Below are 20,299 nucleotides of genomic sequence, written 5' to 3' on the forward strand. Positions count from 1 at the left end.
AATAAATGTTTGCTAGGTCTCAATGGATATAAATATTACATAATGTTTAGAAGAATTCTTAATTTGCAGTAACATTAAACACCTTTGCATTAAGTTATTTACTTAAATAAGGGTTTTCTATCTTAGGACATTAGAGAACCATTAAAAAGGAAGCCACCTTTTGGCTTGGTCTTGGTCTTGGTCTTGTCTTGGTCTGATTCTATCGCCACACAACAATCACAACAAACAAGACAGCTTTTCATTTTATTTTTAGCATTGAATAACGTGTTCTAGTTTTGTGGAGAGTTGACTTAATAAAAATTGTGAAGCCTATTCTCTACTTCCAAGGTGGTCTGGGAACAGTGGGTATGGGTCAAAGGCTAGGGCGAATCAGGGATCTAGTAAGAAAATGCAAGGATGAAGAGGAGTTATACAATGATTGAATAACTGCAAAAGGCAAATGCCTGCTGAAAGAGAGAATCAGAGACCACAGTTCTTCTCCAAATGTGCAGGAGACCAGAGAGCATGCAAGAGTGCAAGGATCTGTATCCACTTGGCCAAAAAGGCTCACAAAACATGTACTTTCTCCACAATAGCAAGTATTCTCAAAGAATTACATGCTCACTATTCAGCAGTGTGATTTTAATTTGTGGCTAAGCCTTCCTCATAATCTTCAGCATCATTTCCATCACTAGTGTTTGTATGTGCATGGGTGACAGTCTGCTCCTCATATCTCACACGGGGTGGGGGTGGAGGGGTTGACCTCTTTAGCACCTTCCAGGCAGTGTTTACCACTTAAGTAATTGTCCTTCATGAAATTTGTATCAGTCGTGCTAAACTACCTTGGAAAATCATGGGTTTTTTTCCAAAGTTTTTACAATTTCTACTCGTTTTGTCTTAACTAGTTTATGCCTGCTTCTGTTAATATAATCATCTTTCTTTGTAATCTTGGATTGAAAAGTGCAATATTTTTTAATATGTTTAAAGCAACAATTAAATGTTACCCATACAAAACAACTGAGGTAACAACTGTATGAACAAATTTTTTCCATGGCAACCATGCCACACTGGCTCTCTGTTCTGTCTTGAGACTTAAAAAAGTTATATTTATGAATAGGTAAAACACGTAAACAGTATATAATTCCAAAAAGCCAAAATAGTAAAAAGCAAGTTTCCTTGTTCCCTTCCCCCATGACAACCCCTCTTACCAGTTTCTTATGTATCTTTCATATATATATTCTGTCAACATGTACATATATCCTTTTTACAATGTTATGTATTATTTACACAAATTATAAATATATTCAATTTTTGTACCTTTTCTTTTTCACCTAATACTCTGCCTAAAAAGTCCGTCCTTTTCAGTGCATATAATTAACTCATTCCTTTTTATAATTAAATAGTTTTATTTCATGTGAATGTGCTTTAAGTTACATAACTGATAATCCTTTATTAGTGGAGATTTTGCTTATTTTTTTAGTTTTTGTTTTAATATTTTTGTTAATAACAATGTAGCACCAATCATTCTTATACAAACATAATCATGCATATATGAGAGTGTATCTACAGTATAAATTCCTAGAAATCAAATTGTAGGGTTGAAGCAAATAAATATTGTAAATTTTGATAAATACTGACAGTTTGTCTTCTATAGAAATTGTACTAATATATATTTCTACCAACATTGTATGAGAATGCCACTTTTACCAGACTAATATAGTGTATAATCAATGGTTCCCACTTTTGTCAAACTTGTAGGTGAAAAAAGTCATCTTATGGTTTATTTTTTAGGTTTTTCTCATTACGAGTGAAGTTAACTTTATGTGTTTTAAAAGATGTTTGTTTCTCCTTTGTTGCAAACTATCTGTTTATGCTCCTCACCTAGTTTTCTATTGGATTCTTTTTTTTTTCTTATGCAATCATAGGAGCTCTTTATATTGATAAGAATTTATTACATTGCCTATGGTACACATTTTAGTGTTTTTTTTACCAGATTTTTTGATCTTCCACGTTTTCTTTTTATTGCCTCTCTTCATTTTTATGATAAAATCTTTGATCTGCTTGACATTGGGGATATGGTATAAGTTAGGAATCCAATTTTTTCAAATGGGCTTTCAGTAGCTTTGATTCATATTTCTGAATAAATCCATCTTTTCCAGTTGTTAAAGACTTCTTTTTGCTCCTAATGTTAATTTTTTCTTCTTGTACAGTACAAAATGATAGATTCGATCTGATTGTCTTTTTCCTGTATCTTTTATTGTTACTATTTTGCTATTGTAATAGGATTTTTTTCTTCCATGATATTCTGTAATTTGTTGCTGTTTCTACATGGGAAAATCCTGGATTTGGGACATGAGTTTTGTACTCATCCACATTTCTGTATTACTTTATCGTTTGGAACATATCAGACAGTTGAATCCTTAGGATTTTTCATGTGTAAGTCAGAACATTAAAAAATGATAATTTTACATTCTATTTTCCAATTTAAATAATTTTTGTCTCTATTTTTCTCCCTTATAACAATGGCTATTACTACTAGAACTGGTAAAAAGCATTAGTGATATTCTACATGTTGGTGTTCTGGAATTTACTGGTCATACATCTAGTGTTTTTCTAATAGGCAGGATATTGACTTTAGAGTTGAGATACATATGTGTCGATTTCCACTTTGTTACGAAGTATTAATCTTTCTTATGTTATTTAAACTATTCGTGTATTTCTTTTATTACCCCTCATTCTTTTTAAAATCAAGAGTTGATATAAAATTTTGTTGAATGTCTTGTTAGCATCTATAAAGATGCTTATCTGACTTTTTTCCTTTTAATCTATTAATACGGAACAGTACTGTAGCACCCTGGAATAAACCCCAATTGGTCAGAAGAATATACTCTTTTCATATACTGTTAGATTCTTCCTAATAATGTATTATTTAGGATTTACTTTGATATTCATAAGGGAGATCAATGTGCACTGTTCTTTTTATGCATTTTAAGGCTTTGATGTGATATATTGGCTTCATAAAAAGTTTGGATGCATTTTTATTATCTTTAAACGCTATCCTATAGTCACTTTTTCCATTGGTATTGGAAGAAACTTAAATGTGTTTTGTCTATTTTTAGGGCATAGAGTTTAACACATATGAATCTGATCTATCCCAACCAGAGCTTTCATCTCTAACCCACTGTTATTCATTTCTTTCTTTCTATTCCAGAGAACTTTTTGTGTATATAAAAACAAAAATTGATACACACTCATTTTCAAATGGTAGCATGCGCTGTAAACTCTTCTTCTGTGCCTTGATTTCTCATTTAATAGTATCTTGGAAATCTTATCACTTCAATATAATTTTTTTCCTGAAATTTTTATGACACCTGCATGGTATTCCAGTGTATAAATGTACATTATTAAATTGTCTCTTCTTAAAGTACCATCATGTTTTTCTCTATCTTTATCTATCAAAAAACAATGCTTCAATAAGTAACTTTATATATACATCATGTGTGCAAATATATTTACAAATAAATTCCTAAGGTAATGGCTAGGACAAATGTTATGGGCATTTGAAATTTTGATGCATTCTCATTTAATAAATGTTAAATCTGAAAAGTATTGTCAGAATTTATAATCCCTTGCCACTAACTTCAAAAAATAAAGGTCCCTTTTTATGCCAAGCATGGCAATGGGTGGTGACTCAAATTGAAGAAACCCAGAGTACATTAAATTGATCAGCATACAAGGGATAGTAAGACTTGGAAAAGTGATCAGATCCTGTATGAAAGAAGAGAAGAAGAGCAGATATGGACAACAGGAAAGGGGAGAGAACCTGAAGGAACTAAGAGAGAGAAGAGAGTATAAGTTGAGGGAACTAGAAAGGAGGTAGTAGTTGCATAGGAATTTACATGTTAGTGAAAGAAGGACAACTTGAGGGAAGTATGGTATGTAATATGCAATACAAATTTCCCTTTCCATTGTTCGTTTGTCCACTGAAGCTTATATATATTTTTTAAATGTACATTATTGGTCATGGTTAACATAATGAATTCTTTCTTTTGGGAGGATATAACAATCTGTGAAACCTGCCAGTTGTTTCTAAGTGACAGGCAAGCCAATCTGAGGAGCTGTTGTCACATTTTGAAGAGAAATAGGTATGTGTCTGTGTTAAGGGGGTTTGTATGTGCATGCATGTATATGCACATGTACACATTGTACTCATGTATACACATATATAATAATTTTAGAATCTCATATTAAGACTCTGTCTTAGAGTGAATAGCTTTTGTTGCTTAACAGAATCATCACCTTTTGATCGTTTGGTTATAAAAAACACTGCTTATGGTTACACAACAATATGGATATACTTAGTATCACTAAACTGTACACTTAAAAATAGTTAAGATAGTAAGTTTTGTGCTATATGTATTTTACCACAATGAAAAATTTTGTTAAAAATATACCAAAAGGTATAGTGTGGAAGACACAGGGAAATAACAGCAACAACAAAATCACTCTCTATGATAATGCAAACAGATGTTGCGTGCTTGGCAGCCTAGGAAGGGAAGAACAGTTAGGGGATATAGTAAGAAGCCAGAGAGATGAAGAGAGGTGAGAAAGGAAGAGGAAAGCAGAAGATAGCAGGAGACCAGGGTCTAAGAAGGGACAGTCTACAAGACATGCCTAGGGGAAGGTACTATCAAGAGACTATGAATTTAGAAGCTTAATAATATTTAATTTTAAGTTGTTTTGATGTGCTGAGCATCTTTCAACACACACACACACACACACACACACACACACACACACCCTAACCTCTACTATTAGGAAAAATCTGTTTTGATCTTGAGGTACTTTGGAGGAAGTAACAGAGTGAGCTTGAAGCAGGGTCAACCAAGTTATAATGTGACAATGCAAGGGACAGGATATGCAGAAAGTGGGAGGTAGGGTGTGAGCACCAACTGAGTGGAAGCAGGAAATCTCAGCCAGAGAAGACAAGGGGCCCTAAGACCCTCACTCAAAAATCCTCAGAGATATTAGCAGAGCAATGTTAGACTCCCCATAAAATTTAGATGAAGACATGAGCAAGCTGCAGCAAAAAAGATTTAGACTACATACTTTATAAAGTCTTTTTTTTGGGGGGGGGTCTTAAAAATCCACACTTCTCTGATTTTCTGAGACGTTTCTCTGTCTTTTTGTTTATGTGTGGACTGCTTTGGTTTAACTTAGTATTTATCATTCAATGAGCATTCAATATTAATTGATGATAATGTTGAAGGTGATGGTGGTGGTGGCAGTTGAGATGGAAATGGGGCTAAAACACCTAATTAAGGAAGAGGAATGCTGTGGTTACAGATAAGGAACACTTGCACAGTAAGGATTCCTACTTGCCATATGAAAGCATTCTCCCAGGAGATAAACGGAAACAGAAAAGATAAAAATCACCATCTATGACTCTTATCTCCAACCTGCCCATCTGGTCTGAAGAAAGAATATCACTTTAATTTACAAGCCACATTTATTGCAGGTAGATACTTTCTGGTATTCAGGCTCAGATTAAAAGCCAAAGGTTTCTGTGTAACCCATAAAGAAACAGTACATTCTAATTTATGCGTTGCTTATGTTCATATTGGACCTTCTGTGGAAGCATTATATTTGATTTGTGATTTACACCTCACTTGCATTGTAGTTATTTCGGTTTTTCACTGTGAATAGTAAATATTTCTTTTTTTCAAAGATAATCTTGAAGTAACTGAAAAGAGGGGCAGAAGAAAGGAAAGCTGGTAAATTCCTAAGTGTCCCCCCGCCTCCCGCCACAGGTTCTTAACCCAGTCCTGATGGGTTTGGGCTAAGAGCTCTACCTTGTAATGTGATAACACTAGGCATACGATACAGTATCATTAGTGTTGTGTGCCACAACCCATAATTGTTATTATTAACATCCACAAATTTACCTATAACATATGAAGCCAAAGAGAAACAAAATCCATGACTAATTCTCTCGTGTATTTGGCTTAGAATTTCAATATTTCAGAGCACAAAATACAGGCTATTGCCAAGTTGTGGGGAGAAGGGCATGTGGCTATGTGTCAACTGGTGGTTATAGGATCCTGTGGTCAAACTAAAAGACCTTTTCTTAAATCTCAGTGCTATTGTGCTGTGTGGGAACCAATTCTTAGCTAGTCAGCCAGTCAAATGGTATTAAAAACCCGGACTACATCTAATTTGTCCTATCTCAAGAGTGAACCTGTTTTGAACAAGCATGATTTTATTTTTAATTTTTCAATGCCTGCAAATCCTTTACTGTAATTAGAAAGGAATGTTCTAGCATAAGAGACACGAGGAAAGGTTGCATTTGGCTGGCATCTGGTATCTTATACAAAGCTAGCTGAGGGTCTGTTGCAAAATATAGTCTGTCATCTGAGTGGCTGGCTGGTTCCACTCTTTCAGAGCCAAGGGACAGTAGTAATATTTGTGTCTGCTAAACTGAGTCTTCTAAAAAAAAACAAAGGTTTTGTACCTGAGCTCTTCTTAAAAATCACATCAACAGTAATTCCAACTCCTGAAAACAAAGCCAACCCCAGAAAATTTTATGCGTATGAATGTTTATTCACAACATATGTGTCAGAAGCTGGGCAAGTTGTGCAAAGAGTAGAAGGTTAAGGAAAGTTTCAGGAAAAGATAAAAGGTGGTTTTAGTTATAAGCATAGCCATTGGACTCAGGGATCTATTATGTGATTACAAGTACCAGGGTGGTTGCCAACACCCTCAGAGAAAGCCAGCAATCTAGGAGGTCATTTGGTTTGAAAGTCCTAAGATCAGAAATGGGAAACTAAATGTACTGGTTAAGAACGTGTACTCTAGAGTCAGGCAAATTTGAGTGTGTGGCCTGAATATAACACTTACTAGTTCTGTGACAATGAGAAAGTTGATTAGCCTCTCCAAACCTCAGTTTGCTTCTGTTTACTTAGCTGTGAAATTGGTATAATAGTATTGACCTCATTTATTAGTTAATATTTTATTATAAGGTTGAGGTATTTATTAATTTATATCAGTGTAAACTTGTGGATTCCTATTTTATTTCAATGGTTATAATCCATTATATAAATATTTATTTTTACGCTCAAAATGTTCCAGATTTGACCAGGGAGAGCTCCTTCAGGTTAATACCTGTGTGCATTTGAAACAATATTTTCACTAGTTAAGTACCTCCTTACTTTCTGGCATAGAAAGTTATTTCAGTTCATCTTGTTTTTCCCCATCTAAGCCTTAGAATCAGCCATTTCTCCAAGGAGTTCTACTTCTAATGGAGAATGGTAAATCGTAACCAATAGCTGGGTAATAAGCATGCTTTTTGCTACTTGGAGGTCATACTCAGACTCTCTTAGTGGACTGGGAGCACACAAAGGCAGCTGGGGACAGGTGGAGAGCAGCACAGTGCAGTAGCTAAGAACCAGCATCTGGTAAGGGTGCACACACTGCTTTAACAAAATTTTCTCTGAGCTAGCAAATCAAGAAATAGACTTATAATTACAGAGAACAAACTAATGATTACCAGAGGGGTGGTGGGTAGGAGGATGGGTTGAACAGGAGGTGGGAATTAAGGAGTGTACTTGTGCCATTGAGCACAGGGTAATGTATATTAAGGATTGAATCACTATATTGTACATCTAAAACCAATATAACACTGCATGTTAGCTAACTGGAATTGAAGTTAAAACTTAAAAAAAAAACTAAGAAAGAAGTATAACAGATCAATGAAATCAGGGGCTAGTTCTTTTAAATGTCAACAAAATTGATAAACCTCTAGCCAGACTCATCAAGAAAGAAAAAAGAGAGAGAGAGAGAGACAGAGAGAGAGAGAGAGAGGACCCTAATAAACAAAATCACAAATGAAAGAAGAGAAATAACAAGTAACACCACAGAAATACAAATAATTGTGAGAAAATTTTTTTTTTTAAATTTTTTTTTTCAACGTTTTTTATTTATTTTTGGGACAGAGAGAGACAGAGCATGAACGGGGGAGGGGCAGAGAGAGAGGGAGACACAGAATCGGAAACAGGCTCCAGGCTCCGAGCCATCAGCCTAGAGCCTGACGCGGGGCTCAAACTCACGGACCGCGAGATCGTGACCTGGCTGAAGTCGGACGCTTAACCGACTGCGCCACCCAGGCGCCCCTGTGAGAAAATTTTTAAAAGAATGAAAAGAAACCATTATAACAGATACTGCAGGAACTACAAAATTAATGAACAGATATTATAAATTTTATGCCAAAAATCTAGATGAAATTAACAAAATCTTGGAAAACTATAACTTACTAAAAAATGACACAAGAGGAAACAGAAAACCTTATTAGTCCTATCAATATTAAATAAATTTTATTATTAATTAAAACCTCACTACTAAGAAAATTCCTGACCCAGATGGTTTCACCAGTGATTTCCACCTAATATATATGGAAAAACATTTCCAATCCTATATAAACCTCTTCAGATAATAGAAAATGAGGATATACTCCCCAACACATTTTCTGAGGTTACAATAATCTTGATATCAAAACCCAATAATGATACTATAAAGAAATATGAGAAGTCTCTCTCACCAATAAACTAAATTTTAGCAATTGAAGTCCAGCAATATCAAACAGGATAGTATCATCAGCAAATAGTTTTTTCTTTCTACAAGCGCAAGCTTTCTAACATAAAAAGCAAAGTAATTTTATATAAATAATTGAAGCCTAAAAACCATGTGCTCATAGAGTCTGACAAAGAAATTGATAAAATTCACCCTATTCTAAAAATAAAAACCCTCAGCAAAGTAGGAAAAAAAAGAATCCTAGTCTAATGATTATTATCTATAAAGCTACAACAGTTTAATGGTAAATATTAAAAGCTATCCCTTTGAAATTGAGAATGAGAAAAGGATGCATTCTATTACTATATGCAAAATTGTTTTGGAGGTTCTAACCCATGCATTAGGACAATATATAAGTACATATATACACACATACATACATACTACATAGATAGCTAAGGATTAAAGAACAAAGAAACCTTCACTAAAGTTATTATTGTATACAGAAAATTCAAAAGAATCTAAAACAAAACAGAACATTTATAAGAAATTTCTAAAAGCTTTCTAGATACAACAGTAATATACAAAAATAAATTTTATTTTTATATATTGACAACGATTAAAAGACTTCAAATAGAGAATGCTAATTATAATAGTATCAAAAATATAAAGTACTTCGAAATAAGCCAAACATAAGATGTGCAAAATATCTACAGGGACAACTACAAAATTCTATTGAGAGACATAAAAGTCAAAACAATTTGAGAGATATGCAAGATTTATGGACTAGAAGATTCAATGGTATAATGATATCAATTCTCCTCAAACTGCTTTACAGATTCAACACAATCTCCTACATAGTCATCAGAATGGCAAAATTTAAAATCTCTGATAATATTAAGGCAAAACTAATTCTATTATATAGGAATTTTTCCTTATGTAGTAAAATCATAGAATTCAGAATACTGGTAACTGAAGGATTGAAGGGATTGCAGTACATGGGGAACTTCTGGGAAACTAGCAATCTATTTCTTGACCTGAGTGTTTTCAAGGATATTCTCTTTTCAATAATTTCAATAATTTAAGATAAACGTTTATGCTCTAAAGCTCTTTCTCTCTGTTACATTTCACAATAAAAATATTTTAATAGGAAACAAGTCAAACTATTTGGAAAAATTCTGTTATAATTTTAACTATCAAAATAGAAAAAAACAGTGAACATCATAAAGGTTATTTCACTAGCCACCTGGCATCTTGTCTTCATCTCTCTTGGACAAAATTCTAGTAGCTATTGGCTGATAAATTTTAGACACATAAACAATAATGAAACCTGGGTATGCTCGGCAAATGCTTCTAAAAATAAATAATTATATTACCTTTACTATTCACCTCTGGACTACATCAATATATAAAATCCATGGTTTTGTGGATAGTTTCAGAAAGGTCAGGATTTAACAGTGGATAAATATTTATGGTGAGAGAATATCTAGGCCCATCTAGCTCTCTGTCTTGCTTTACTTTTCCATAGTATCTATCACTACACGACACTATACTTTTGTTTTTTTCTTGTTAAAACATAAACTCTGTGAGGGTAGAAGCTTTTAATTTGTTTAACACCATATCCACAGCACTTAGAATAATGCCTTAAACTTAGTGAGCAGCTAATAATATAGTTGAAAAAATTAAATGAATACATTAATCCATTTTAATTGCTATACACCTAAATAAAGTACTTAGGGCTTTGGGAGAAATACTCCTATTTATTTACTGAAAGAGGGTTTGTTTCTCTTTCTTTTCCTTCTTCAAATAAATTCTTTCTTTGGCCTTAAGAGAACTATTTCAGCTGGTTTATACCCTAAATGGGCATGAGCTCCATTACCAAAAGGTATACACATAGGTTTTAAAGTAAATTAGAGAAATCTTTGCTATTTGGTATCCAAAGATCCTTCAGCATCCTCATTCATTTGAATGTCTGTTGATTTCCATGAGATATTTGTGGATAATGAAAGATGAATACTAGCACTAAGTACGCCTGTTTGAACTTTGGAGGCAGCTGAGAGCAACCCTGCTCCTAACCCTTGCCTGTAATATATACCCAGAAACATAAAAGTTTCCAACTTGAAGATACTCATAAGGCACTGTGCAGCTTTTTAGGATATGCTCGTTCTAATCCTGAATAGTGATAAAGCATTTGTTATGGTGGTTCCAGAAAACATCCTACTGCTTTACTACTAACCTTAAACAACCTTCTACCTGCTTTTCCTCTTTTTCAAAAAAATTGACCCCATGAGACACCTCAGTATGTGTTGTTTGTCATTATTTACTTAGATAATCTTTTTAAAGCTAACCTCTATTTTTTAGAATTATTTGTTCCTTTAAGCATCCAGAAGAGTGACCTGCACACATTAGAATCTCTCTCTACTAGAACCATCTCTCTGTGTGACTTGAACTTCATATTTACACAAGGGAAATAAGAATTTGATAACCTTTTTCAGTATTATTTGATTTTCCTTTCATCCTTTGGTCTGAATTGGGAGGACTAAAGAATATTAAATGACTTGAGTGGTTTATTGATTTTTTACGCCTATTAAAAGCTGAAGATATAGCTCCTAAATATTGCCTTGAGAAAAATATCTACTGTCAATAGGAGACATTATTAGAAATTGCACAATATGCAAATAAGCTCTTAGCCAACATGAAGCTAGCTCACTTCTGTTAACCTTTGTCCACATAATAAATCTATTCAAATTTCAACAAAAATTGAGATCCCAGCTACTCCACATATACTGATTAAGTAAATAAATACTATTTCAAGGAGGAACAATCAACATTTGACAAAAGCGTTTTCAATAATTTAAATCTATTCTTATTGTTCAATCATTACAGTTTGTGCCTTAATATAAGTTCTGCATGCTGATGGTATTGTTTTCTCCATTCCCTGTACTCTCATTTAAAGGATTTCCCTGTTTTTGATGTGGTTGGATGCTTTTATATACAGTTTCTCCCACATAGCTTTTAATCTTGAAATATTGTCCAATAACTTTTTGGAAGAGTGTAATGAGCAGAATGAATATTTAGTTTTTTTCTTACTAGATACTTCATATCATGATAGTTGGTATAGTATATTTATAGGGAAGACAATAAGTTTTGTAATTAGCCACTCAAGAACACATACCTCTCGTACATAAAAATGACAACACGTAAAAATATTTCCAACAGCATTAATCATCCAGAAAATGTAAATCAAAACCACATGAAATACCACTTCACACTCATTAGGATGGCTATGATCAAGAAGTCAGATATTAAGCACTGATGAGGATGCCAGGAAATCAGAAACTTCATGCACTGCTGGTGGGAACACAAAATGATGTAGTCATTTGGAAAACAGTGTGATGGTTCTGTACATTTGATAAATGCATAAAGTTTTACTCACCACCATAATGATATAGAACATTTCTATCACTCCCAATTTTCCCTCCAACTGCTTCTTTGTATTAAACTTGTCCTTTAATACCCAACTACTAGCAACTACTGTTCTGTAATTGACTATGGCTTTGCCTTTTCCAGAGTGCTATACCAATAAATTACCTAAATTGTAAACTTTTGGATTTTACTTCTCTCATCAATTAAACTTGAGACTCATCCAGTGTTATGTGAATCAATGTTTTTTTTCCATTTTATTGCTAAATAGTTAGTATTCAATTGTACGGATACATCACAGTGTCTTTATCCATTTGCCAATTGAAAGATAATCTGAGTTGTTTCCAATTATTGGCAATAGCAGCTAACTATTAACATTCAGGTATTTTTGTGAACATAAGCTATTTTTTTTTCTCCTGGGTAATCAACCACAAGCAAAAGTTCTGGATAAAATTATAAATCTATGTTTAACTTCATTAAAAAAGTTCCCAAATTTTTTCATAGTACATTTTATACTGTACATTTATATATTCTATACATTTTTCCTGTATATATTATACTACCACCAGCTACATATAAAATTTCCTGTGGTTTTACATCCTTATCAGCACTTGCATTGAATGTTTTTCTTTGCTTTTTTACAATTCTAATAGATGTGTAGTGTCATTTTATTGTGGCTTTAATTTTCATTTTCCTAATGGTTAAGGATCTTTTAACATACTGAATTGTCATCTGTTCTTCTTTAATAACATGTTTACTCAGGTCCTCCACTCATTTTTAAATAGTGTTTGTTTTCTTATTGTTAAATTTTGAGAATGTTTTAAAAACATATTCCAGGTAAAGTCTGTTGTCAGAAACATGATTTATATGGACATATGCATTCATTTCACCTGGGTAAATACAAAAAAGTAGAATAGCTTTATTGTGTGGTAGGTGTATACTTAAATTTTTAAAGAACAAACATGACCAAATAGGGTTTATCCCAGGAATGCAAGGTTGACTTAATATTCAAAAGTCAGTTATTGTAATTAGTCATATTAAAAATATAAGTTAAAAAACATACTATCATCTCAATAGATGCACGAAGAACATTTGACAAAATCCAACATCCTTCATGATAAAAAAAAACTCTCGATAAAACAGGAATAGAAGACAATTTCCTCAACCTGACAAAGGCATCTATGACAACTAACCAATTTCATACATAAGGATAAAAGGCTGAACGTATTACTTTAATATTAAGTACAAGACAAGAATATGTGCTCTTAACACATCTATTCAATGTTTATTGGAAGGTGTAGTCGGTGCAAAAAATAAAGGAAAAGAAATAAAAGATATCTATATTGGAAAGAAAGAAGTAAAATTATTTGCAAATAAAAAATAAAATTTGTTGAAAATTTGATTAAATATACAAAAAGGCTAACAGAACGAATGTGTTTAGCCATGCTGGAGGAAAATACAAGGTCAATAAACAGAATTCAATTCTATTTCTATTCACTGGCAATAAACAATTAGAAATTGAAATTAAAAATACCACATACATAAAATATAAATATATAAAAACTTACACAAAATATAAATATATAAAAACTTACACATAAATATGACAAAAGATGTGAAAGATCTGAACATTGAAAACTCTAGAATTTCACTGAGAAAATTAAATAAGACCACATAATGTAGAAATATACCACATACATGTTTGGAAAGACTCAGTGTTGTGATCTTATTCTCCCTAAAATGATGTACAATATAATCCAAATTAAAATCCTAAAGAGCTTTTTGAAAAAACATTGACAAATGGATTATGAAATTCATATGAAAATACAAAGAATATAGCATAACTAAAGAAACATTGAAAATGAAGCAGTCTGATTTTACAGACTCATTTTAAAATTACATTATAATACGTGTGCTATTGACATCAAGATGGACAAACAGAACAATAGAGCAGCATAATATTAAAAAAATAAAGCCATATTAAAACGTAGAAGAAATGGATAAATTCCTAAAAACATACAATGTTCCAAAATTGAACAGGAAGAAACATAAAATCTGAACAGACTGATTACCAAGTAATGAAATTGAATTTGGTAATCCAAAAACTACCAAAAAATAAAAGTTCAGGACCAAGGAGCTTCACAGGTGGATTCTACCAAACATTTAAAGAAGAGTTAACATCTATTCCCCTCATGCTTTTCCAAAAAAACAGAATAGGAAGGAAAGCTTCCAAATACATTCTACAAGGCCAGCATTTCTCTGATACCCAAACCAAAGACACTGCAAAGAAAGAAAACTACAGGCCACTATCCCTGATAAACATAAATGCAAAAATCCTCAACAATATATTAGCAAACTGCATGCAACAATGCATTAAAAAGATCATTCACTATGATCAGATGGAATTTACTCCCTGGATGAAAGGACAGATCAATATTCACAAATTCACAAATTCATCATACATCACCATCAACAAAACAAAGGATAAAAATCATGATTATCTCAATAAATTCAGAAAAAGTGTTTGACAACATTCAACATCTATTCATGATAAAAACTCAACAAAATGGGGTCAACATAACAAAGGCCCACAGCTAGCTGAAAAACTAGTTAGCTGAAAAACCGACAGCTAACATCATCCTCAATGGTGGAAAACTGAGAGTTTTCCTTCTGAAGTCAGTAACGAGACATGATGTCCACTTTCACCACCTTTATTCAAAATAGTACTGAAAGTCCTAGCCACAGCAATTAGACAAGAAAAATAAATAAGACATCCATATTGGTAAAGAAGAATTTAAATTATCACCATTTGCAGACAACATGATACTACTATACACAGAAAACCCTACAGACCTCACAAAAAAACTTCTAGAAGTAACAAATGAATCCAGTAAAGTGCCATAGTGTTTCTATACACTAACAACAAAGTCACAGGAGAAATTTAAAAAACACCACCATTTACAATTGCACCAAAAAGAGTAAAATACCTAGGAATGAACTTAACCAACGAGGTGGAAGACCTGTACTCTGAAAACTATAAAACACTGATGACAGAAATTGAAGATGGCACACAGCAATGGAAAGATATTTCATGCTCATTGATTGGAAGAATTAATATTGTCAAAATGTCCATATTACCCAAAGCAAGCTACAGATTCAATGCAATCCCTGTCAAAAATACCAACAGCATTTTTCACAAAACTAGAACAGATAATATTAAGATTTGTATGGAACCACAGAAGACGCCAAATAGCCAAAGTAATCCTGAGAAAGAACAAAGCTGGAGGTATCACAATTCCAGACTTTATGATAGACTACAAAGCTATAGTAACCAAAACAGTATAGTACTTCCACAAATATAGATGCATAGATCAATAGAACAGAACAGAGACCCCAGAAATAAACCTATATTTGTACGGTCAATTAACCTATGGCAAAGGAGGCAAGAATATACAATGGGGGAAAGACAACTTTTTCAATAAATGGTGCTGAGAAAACTGGATAGCTACATTTAAAAGAATGAAACTGGACTACTTCCTAATACCATACACAAACAGAAACTCAGAATGGGTAAAAGGCCCACACATAAGACCTGAGCCATAAAAATAACAAAAGAGAACAAAGGCAATAATTTCTCTGATGTCAGCCACATTATTTTTCTAGACATGTTTCCTATGACAAGGGAAACAATAGCAAAAATAAACTACATCAAAATAAAAAGTTTTGCACAGCAAAGGAAACAATCAAGAAAACAAAAATATAACCTACACAATGGGAGAAGATATCTGCAAATGCCATATCCAAAAAGGGGTGAGTATACAAAATATATAAATAATTTATATAACTCAACACCTGAAAAACAAACAATCCAATTAAAAAACGGGCAGAGGACCTGAATAGATATTTTCCCAAAGAAAACATATAGATGGTCAACAAATACATGAAGAGATGCTATGTGTTACTAATCATCAGAGAAATGCAAATCAAAACCACAATGAAATATCACCTCATATCTGTTAGAATGACTAAAATCAAGAAGACAAGAAATAACAAGTGTTGGTGAGGATGCTGAGAAACAAACAGAAACCCTTATTCACTGTTTATGGAAATGCAAACTGGTTCAGCCACTGTGGAAAACAGTATGGAAGCTCCTCAAAAATTAAAAATAGAAATATTATATGATCCAATAATTCCACTATTAGAAAACAAAAACGATAACTTGAAAAATTATATGCACCCCTAGGTTTACTGCAGCATTATTTATATTATTTATTTATAATAGCCAAGACATGGAAGTAACCTAAGTGTCCATCAGTAGATGAATGCATAAGAAAAATGTGGTATATGCAATGGAATATTATACAGCCATAACAATGGATGGAGATAGTGCCATTTCAGACACCATGGATGTACCTAGAGGCTATTATGCTAAGTGAAGTAAGTCAGACTGAGAAAGATAAATATGTATGATTCCACTCATAGATGGAATCTAAAAAAAAAAATAATAAACAAAAGCAGAATCAGAACTATTAATACAGAGAACAAACTAATGGCTGCCAGAGGGGGAGGGGTTAGGTGTTAGGTAAAATAGATGAAAGGAAGAGGGAGATACAGGCCTCCACTTATGGAATGAGTAAGTCATGAGAATAAAAAGCAGAGCATAAGGAATACAGTCAGTGATATTATAACAGTAATGTGGCTAATACAGATGTTAGCTATACTTGTGAACATAACATAATGTATAAATTTGTCAAATCACTAAGCTGTACACTTGAAATTAATGTAACATTGTATGTAAACTATACTCAAATAAAAAGAATAAAGCCATATCATATTGAAAAAGGTTGAAGGTATAGAAATAAAAGTCTTCTCACTAAATTGTGATGGAATAATTAGATATACATTTATAAGAAAATGACCCATTATCCCTATCTCTCACTATAAACAAAATTAAACCCCAAATGGATTATGGATGTGTGTTTGTAAACATAACACTTAAAAGTATAAATTTTGAGAAAAAAATAAGAGAATACTGACCTTCAGATAGGCAACATTTTTTAGGTATGACATAAAAGTCACAATCCATAAAGAGCAAATTGATACACTGAATTCACCAAACTGAAAGTAAGTACTTTCTGAAAACATAATTCAGAGTATGAAGACCTAAGACAAAGGCTCTAGAACAATGGTGAATAGTAGTGGTGATGTTGACAATCTTATCCTGATCCTAATCTTAAGGCAAAAGCATTGTTTTTTATCATTACGCATAATGATACTTACCACGATTTTTCTGAGATGTCTTTTATCAGGTTAAGTTTCTCTCTTATTTTTAGTTTGCTGAGAGTTTTTATTAAGAATAGATGTTAGATTTTATAAAAAGATTTTTTTGGTCTATTGAGATTAATTATATGTTTTTATTATACTTTTTTTAATGCGGTGAATTATATCAGTTGATTTGTGTGTGTATGTGTGTGTGTGTGTTTAATTTTTTTATTGTGGCAAAATACATATAACACAAAATTTACCATCTTAGCAATTATTAAGTGTACAGTTTAATGTTATTAAATTCACTCATAATGTGTAATTATCACCACTGTCCATCTTCCTAGCTCTTTCATATTTTAAAATCTTTAAAAGTCTATATCCATTAAATAATAACTCTCATTTCTCCCTTTCCATAATCCCTGGAAACCACCATCCTAATTTCTATCTCTTTGATTTTGACTGCTCTAAGCATCTCATATAAATGCAATCAGAAAATATTAGGGATTTTTGGTAACCAGTTTATTTAACTTAACTGTCCTTGAGTTTCCTCCAGGTTGTAGTGTATGTCAGAATTTCCTTCTTTTTTTTAAGGAAATATTATATTTTTTGTATATACCACTTTTGCTTATATATTCATCCATCAATAGAATCTTGGGTTGCTTCCATGTTTGAGCTTTTGTGAATAATGCTGCTGTGAGCATGGGTATACAAGTATCTCTTTGAGACCATTCATTCAATTCTTTTGGGTATACACCCAAGAAGTTTAATTGCTGGATCATATAGTAATTCTATTTTTAACTTTTTAAGGAACTGTCATACTGCTTTCCACAGTGACTACACCAATTTACATTCCGATCAACAGGACACAGGGTTCCAATTTCTCCACATCCTCACCAACAGTTTTTTTGTTTTGTTTTGTTTGTTTCTGATAGTAGCTCTCCTAATGGGTATGAGGTGGTATCACTTTGAGGTTTTGACTTGCATTTATCTAGTGATTAGTGATGACCATCTCCTTCATGTGTTTGTTGGCCTTTTGTACATCTTCTTTGGAGAAATATCTATTCAAGTCCTTTGCTCATTTTTTTTAATCAAGTTGCTTATTTTTGTTGTTTTTGAGTTTTGGTTATTCTCTACATATTCTGAATATTATAAAGTATATACTATATATATTTTTGTTGCTATTATGTTATGATTATTATATAATATATATTACACATAACACAGTCATTGTATTATTATATATGTGTCTAATAGATATAATATCCAGAATACATATATATGTATATATACATATATATAATTACATTATGTATTCTGGATATTGCCTGAACAGATGCATGATTCGTAAATATTTTCTCCCACTCTATGGGATGCCATTTCACTTTGTTGGTATGTCTTTTGATTCACAAAATTTAAAAATTTTTAAGGAGTCTCACTTGTCTACTTTTTATTTTTGTGTCTATGCCTTTGATGTCATATCTAAGAAATTATTGCTAAATCCAATGTCATGATTTTCCCCCTTTTTTTCCCTAAGAGTTTTATTTTTTAAGGTCTTACATTTAGATCTTCGATCTACTTTGAGTTAATTTTTAAATATGGTGTTAGGTAAGGGTCCAACTTAATTCTTTTGCATCTGGATATCTATTTTTTCCATCACCATTTGTTAAAAAGACTGTCCTTTCTCTGTTGCAAGGTCTTGGCACCATTGTGTAAAATCATTCTGCCACATGTGTGGTTGGTTTCATTTTGGGCTCTCTATTCTATTCCTCTGATCCATATGTCTGTCTTTATGTCAGTATCACACTGTCTTGATTACTGTAGCTTTGTATTAAGTTTTTAAATCAGGAAGTGTGGGGCATCTGGGTGGCTCAGTCAGTTAAGCCTCCAATCTTGACTTCGGCTCAGGTCATGATCCTGCGGTTCATGAGTTTGAGCTCCACGTCAGTCTCTCCTGACAGCTCGGAGTCTGGAGCCTGCTTCAGATTCTCTGTCTCCCTCTCTTGCTGCTCCTCCCCGGCTCACACTCTGTCTATCTCTCAAAAATAAATAAACATTTTTTAAAAATTAAAAAAAAAATAAGTCAGGAAGTGTGAATCTTCCAGCTTTGCTCTTTTTCAAGATCATTTTGGCTATTCAGAGTCCTTTTCTGTACAACATATAATTGGGCTTTTGATAGGAATTGCATTGAATTTGTAGATCATTTTAGTTACTACTGACATCTTAACAATATTAAGTTTTCCAATCCATGAACACGGGATGTGTTTTCATTTATTTATGTCTTTCTCACTTTGCAGATTTGTTCTCTCCTGTATTCTTCTCTGAACTCTAGCTGCCTTGGTCTCCCTACACTCTCAGCTCTATCTCATTAACTCAGGGAGTGAACCAGGCTCTGACTCAGTTTCTCATTCCTACCACAGCCTGGGAAGTCTCTCAAGACAGTAAGCTTGGCAACTGTAGGGATTACCTTGTGTGTTTCTCAATGCTAAGGGATTATTGACCTTTTGCCTGGTATATAGTGTCTTGAAATAATTGTATAGTATATTTCCTATATTTTTATTGTTTTAGGTAGATAGGTAAATCTAGTCTCTGTTACTCTATCATGTTTAGGAACGGGAGTCTTAAATTAGGTTTCCTTCCTAGCTATAAGCAAACTCAGGGATTAACTCTTTCCTGGATGTTAGCAAATCCATCCTGCCTTAGTATCTCTGATACTCTCAATTAGACTGGTTAAGTATTTTTTTCCCATTATTTCTATTGCTCTAAGCAACTTTGGTCTAAAATGAACTAATCTACCATTGCTGGAAGCAAAATTTCTACTATGCAATGAATTTTTTTTTTATCTTTATAATATATCTCACTATCTACTGAATTACTGGTGTATTCTCTAAGACTACTGACTGAACTTTCCAGCCTGGTTGGAACAATTCAACATACATTCCTTAAGTAACATTTGTGTATAAGGCATTGTATGAAGCAATGTGAGAGTTACAAAATAATGGAAGACTTGGTCCCTATTCATGTAGAGTTTTAAGGGATAATTCCAAAAAAAATCATAATTAACTGGGGT

At 32.9% G+C, this 20,299-nt stretch overlaps 2 long non-coding RNA genes across 4 annotated transcripts in view; both read right to left on the reverse strand.

Annotated features, from left to right (window-relative positions):
• LOC109260975 (uncharacterized) overlaps nt 1-20,299 on the reverse strand; it is a 518,996-nt gene that overhangs the window by 289,717 nt on the left and 208,980 nt on the right. The window lies entirely within an intron of this gene.
• LOC128773531 (uncharacterized) overlaps nt 1-20,299 on the reverse strand; it is a 264,275-nt gene that overhangs the window by 160,142 nt on the left and 83,834 nt on the right. The window lies entirely within an intron of this gene.

Source organism: Panthera pardus, unplaced genomic scaffold, assembly GCF_024362965.1.
Source record: "Panthera pardus isolate Hobbes unplaced genomic scaffold, ASM2436296v1 HiC_scaffold_25, whole genome shotgun sequence".
Lineage (NCBI taxonomy): Eukaryota > Metazoa > Chordata > Mammalia > Carnivora > Felidae > Panthera > Panthera pardus.